We start from the raw sequence: 5,768 nt of genomic DNA, 5'->3' as shown, positions 1-5,768 counted from the left end.
TAATATTTTTCGGTCTTGATTTTATTTTCTTGATGCAAATTTATTCTCTACAAATTCTAGCACGCCCAGTGGGACAATCTATACCTCTCATCTCAACTTTTCAATCACCAAAGTTCAAGAACATCGAAATGGATTCACAGAAAATCAATTTCAGATCAACTTCCATTAAGGCTGCTAATTCCAAGTTCTATGTTAATGTGGAAAATATACTCGATGTTACCTTTGAAAGCTTTAAGCCAGTTACAAGGAGCAAAGCAAGCTCTTCAAGACAACAAACACTCCAAGTATCGTCTGTATCAATCCATATTTGGGATCTTCATCCTCAAAAGGAGTGAGATCTTCTGTAAGCACGACCCAAAAAGAGAACGACGTCTCCGAGGTGATTGAAAAGGTTCTTGCCCAACTTAGTTTATCTAAGTCCAAGAAACCCTTCATGTAAGCCAATGATGATGACTTGAGCGTTGGATCTACTATAGCCTCCATTAATGCGACCTCTGAGCTCTATCCCAATAACGACCTATATCATTCTTCATCCTCCATGTCGATCATGGAAGTAATGGTTATTGAAGCTTCTACCATAGAAGAACAACTTGCAAATTTGACGAAAGCAGTTGAATGCTTATCAAAGCATATGTATGATCAAGATGCTAAACTTTCCAAGTTAGCAAATAAATTGGATAGCATGGTAGAAGGAGAATCCATTCAAACACCTTTAAATTTTTAAAGGTCACAAGAAAAAGGAGACTCTTTAGAAAAGCAAGGAATGACAGCCAAGGAGATTCAAGTCTCTGTCGAATGTCTAATTCCCGTTGAGAAATTAAATGACTTCATCATGGAGGCTATCAAAGATAAGCCCGAGTCATCGTCCAAATTATCTGTCATATATGCAAAGTCGTATACGCAAAGAATTGATAACTTAAAGATGCATGTTGGTTATCAACCTCCTAAATTGCAATAATTCGACGGCAAGGGAAAACCAAAACAACATGTAGCGCACTTTGTTGAAACTTGTAACAATGCTGGAACGTACGGTGATTATCTTATCAAACAGTTTGTCCATTCTCTCAAAGGTAATGCATTCAATTGGTACACAAATCTCGAGCCTGATTCTATCGATAGTTGGGAGCAGTTGGAGCAAGAGTTTCTCAATCGTTTTTATAGCACAAGATGTCTCGTAAGCATAATCGAACTTACAAAAACTCATCAAGGAAATGATGAGCCATTTATTGACTTCATCAATCGCTGGAGGAGCTTAAACCTCAACTGCAAAGATCTCCTTAGCGAAACTTCTGGCATCGAAATGTGCATTTAAGGCATGCACTGGAGTCTTCGCTATATCTTACAAGGCATAAAACCCAAAATATTTGAAGAACTAGCAACTCGTGCACATGATATGGAATTGAGTATGGCTATAAGTGCATATCAAAGGTTTCCGATCTTTGAGCCTCATTATGAAATAGAAGCGGAGGATGCTGAAAATGGGGGCAAGTATTCATCCGAAGATGAAACTGAAGAGTCCATGCATGTTGCAATGCTCCTTGACGCATGAGCCTAAACTGCAAGTCTTAATGCTCCTTAACGCATGACCCTAAACTACAAGTGATAATGCTCCTCAACGCACGAGCCTAAACTACAAGTTATAATGCTCATTAACGCACGAGCCTAAACTGCAAGTTATAGTGCTTCTTGGCACATGAGCCTATATTGTATGTCACAGAACTCTCCAAATTTGAACTAAATCTTTAAGACGTAAAGCTCTTCAAATTTGAGCAAAGTCTTCAAGTTGTAAAGCTCTTCAAATTCGAGCAAAGTGTTCAAGTCGCAAAGATCTTCAAATTCGAGCAAAGACTCGAGTCAAAAGCTCTTCAAAATCGAGCTAAATCTTCAAGTCACGAAGCTTTTCAAATTTGAGCCGAACTTCCAGTTGCAAAGCTCTTCAACTTTGAGCTAAATCTTCAAGTCACGAAGCTCTTCAAATTCGACCTGAACTTTTAGTTGCAAAGTACTTTAAAGTTGATCAAGTCTTCAAGTTTCGAATCATTTCAAATTATAAGCTAAATATTCAAATTACAACGCTCCTTGATGCATGAGCCTAAACTGCATGTTCTTACACTCCTGGACTGCATGAGTCTAAATTGATTACAACCCAAAAAAAAAAGAAAAAAAGTGTGCTAGGTTTAAAACCTCGAAAGAGGCGGCCTAGGCAAAAGTTAGGAAAAATAAAAAAATAAAAAAAATCACCCATTCTGAACTATGGTATGAATTGTTCCTCTTCACCAAGGTACGTAGTCAGCTTAGAGCTTCATCCTGAGTTTAGTCGCATAAGTTCAAAAGATACATAATCTCCCAATTGTTGTTTGAATAAAGTATGATGGAATATAATCCATTCAATTAGCACTTGAAAATCGAGCTGAGATACCATTCTTCTGTTAAACTTTGGATCCCATTTGATTTAAAGGAGGCAAGCCGCTATGGTAAATTGGCATCTTCAATAAAATGATTAATATCTTTTAGGAGGCTGCCAAGCATTTACATTGAAGTCTAGAGATTCGCTATGCCATGTTCTCCAAATCTTTAAGCCTGTCGGTCTTCAAGTTCTTCGGTTTCAAGTCAAAATATTTAAGCCTCCAAGTCTTCAAGTTGAAGTCTTTAAGTCTGTCAGTCTTCAAGTTGAGGTCCTCAAACTCATCGGTCTTCAAGTTGAAATATTTAAGCCCTCAAAGTCTTCAGGTTAAAGTATCAAAGTCCGCCGAATCTTCAAGTCCATCAAATCTTCAAGTTTGCCGGCCTTTAAGTTGAAGTACGCAAAGTCCGCCAAGTGTTCAAGTCGATGTCATCAAGTTCCCCAAGTCTTCGAGTTGAAGCTTTCTAATTTTTCAATCTTAAGGTGGACATGTTAGTCTATTTGCACCTTAAGTTGGCTTCTTCACAGGTTTAATTATCCTTAAAAGGAACTATGATTTTTCAATCTTACCTCTTTGCAGGTTTGTCCTTAAAAAGAAATATAATTTTCCAATCTTAAGGTGAACATGTTAGTCCCTTTGCACTTTAAGATGGCCTGTTTGCGAGTTTGTCCTTAAAAAAAACTATAACTTTCCAATCATAAGGTGGACATTTAAGTCCCTTTGCACCTTAAGTTGACCTCTTTATAGATTTACCCTTCTATATGCTGCCATGGATTTGTCCTCCATATGATATTGAGGATTTCTCCATCTATTCATTGCCATAGACTTGTGCTTCGATATGCCGTATGAACCTTTGCGTTCTGAAATGGCCTCCGATTTTTGGGCGGGGATGAGTATCCATCCCTTCACACCCTAAGAGTAATCTCTCTGATAGTCGGGCCACCTTGAGAGTAATCTCTCTGATAGTCGGGTCATCTTGAGAGTAATTTCTCTGATAGTCGGGCCACCTTAAGAGTAATCTCTCTGATAGTCGGGTCATCTTGAGAGTAATCTCTCTAATTGTCGGGCCACATTGAGAGTAATCTCTCCGATAGTCGGGCTACCTTGAGAGTAATCTCTTCGATAGTCGGGTCATCTAGAGAGTAATCTCTTCGGTAGTCGGGCCACATTGAGAGTAATCTCTCCGATAGTCTGGCCATATTGAGAGTAATCTCTCCGATAGTCGGGCCATATTGAGAGTAATCTCTCCGATAGTCGGGCCACCTTGAGAGTAATCACTCTGATAGTCGGGTCGTCTTGAGAGTAATCTCTCTGATTGTTGGGCCACCTTAAGTGTAATCTCTCTGATATTCGGGCCGTGATGAGTATCCATGCCTTCACACCCTGAGAGTAATCTCGCTGATATTTAGGCTACCTTGAGGGTAATCTCTCCGATATTCGGAGGGGATGAGTACATATCCCTTCACACCCTAAGACACCCTTCTTCATGCATAGATCATCCCTCTGAGCAAGAATATACCCTTAGCTCGACCTACAAAATAAAGAAAGAAAAAAGGAGAATAAAAGAAAGCGCAGAGCAAAAGGAATTTTTTTTTACCTTAGCACTGATCGTCAAAACGCGGACCAGAGTGGCTTACAAACGCCTTGGGTTAATGCTTAATAAACTTGGGGTTGTTTGCATCTATACCCAGTTTTGGGGTCACAATTGAACCTATACCCACTTTGCAAAAACGTTTGCAAGCGTACCTACTTTACGATCAAATTCAGACTTATCGGGTCTGAAGTTAAAAATAATTAGTCTGAAGTAAAAAAATTACACTTCAAATGCACTTAAGGCCAAATAGGTCTGAAGTGCAACCAATGGTTTCATGCACTTAAAGCTAATAAGCCTGAATTGCAACTTAAGGCTAAAAAGTCTGAAGTGAAAAATTGCACTTCAGATGCACTTAAGGCCAAAAAGTCTGAAGTGCAATAAATATTTTTATTCACTTAAGGCCAATAAGTTTGAAGTGAAAAATTACACTTTAGATGCACTTAAGGCCAAAAGGTCTGAAGTGCAACAAACGTTTTGCTACACTTAAGGCCAATAAGTCTGAAGTAAAAAATTGCACTTCAGATGCACTTAAGGCCAAAAGGTCTGAAATGCAACAAACATTTTGCTACACTTAAGGCCAATAAGTCTGAAGTGAAAAATTGCACTTCAGATGCACTTAAGACCAAAAGTCTGAAGTGCAACAAACGATTTGCTACACTTAAAGCCAATAAGTCTGATGTAAAAAATTATACTTCAGATGCACTTATGGCCAAAAGGTCTGAAGTGCAGCCAACATTTTTATGCACTTAAGGCTAAATAGGCCTGAAGTGCAAATTGCCCAGAAAAAAATAATTTGTTCTTCGAATTATAACAATTTAATATACGATTTAATACCTAAATCTACTCCAAATTAGTTCAAATTAGATACATAACCTCCAAATATCATCGGAAACTAACCCTAATCATCAATTTGTCAAAACAATAATAAATCTAATGAACCCATTTTACAATTACGAAAAAGAAGAAGAAACCCTAAGCAATAGTAAAAAATAAGGAGTCATAACAACTCACCACTGTAAAACATCAGAAACTACCTTAAAATATGTTCACAAACACCATATAAAATCATTGTCACCCGAAGAAGAAGAAGAAGACAAAGGAGGAGGAGGAGGAGGAGGATAAAGAGACCTCAAGTTGTTTAAAAAGTAGGTACAAGTTAAAACTTTTTTAAGAAGTGAGTATAGGTTAAATGGGGCGACCAAATAGGGCGCCCGTGCAATTTTTCCATAAACTTCAGAGTATGAGGTTTATAGAGATAATTGAGGGAGGAATTTGAAAGACTATTTACGATGTGGGATCAATTAAAAGGCGGCACAGATTTCGTCTCTAAATTGAGATCGAATTACAATCCTAATTGCATTCTGCCGGCGACGGATTGTGGCGTAGTTACTTTTAAAGTTTAAACCAATTAAGAATTGGTGCTGTACATTAAATTTTACCATTGGAACTTGATAGTAAAATAGATTCCTAATAAATAAGTAAAAGTTGGCTAGTAACTTTATGGCTAACAGAATGCTACGTGAAAACTAAGGCTGTAACGACCCGACCGATCGTTTTGAGTCCTAGCACATCGTTTGGCAGTTTGAGACCTTGAGTAGCTTCACTTAAGGTATTATGACTTGTACGTGTGGTTGCAATTGAATTTCGGAAAATCCGGAGTTGATTTAGAAAGAAAATTCTCATTTCAGAAGCTTTTAAGTTGGAAAAATTTACTAAGGTGTGATTTTTGAGTAAACGACCTCGGAATCAGGATTTGAAGATTCCAACCG

This window comes from Nicotiana tomentosiformis, chromosome 2 (assembly GCF_000390325.3).
Source record: "Nicotiana tomentosiformis chromosome 2, ASM39032v3, whole genome shotgun sequence".
Classification (NCBI taxonomy): Eukaryota; Viridiplantae; Streptophyta; class Magnoliopsida; order Solanales; family Solanaceae; genus Nicotiana; species Nicotiana tomentosiformis.
This window is presented reverse-complemented; position numbering follows the sequence as displayed.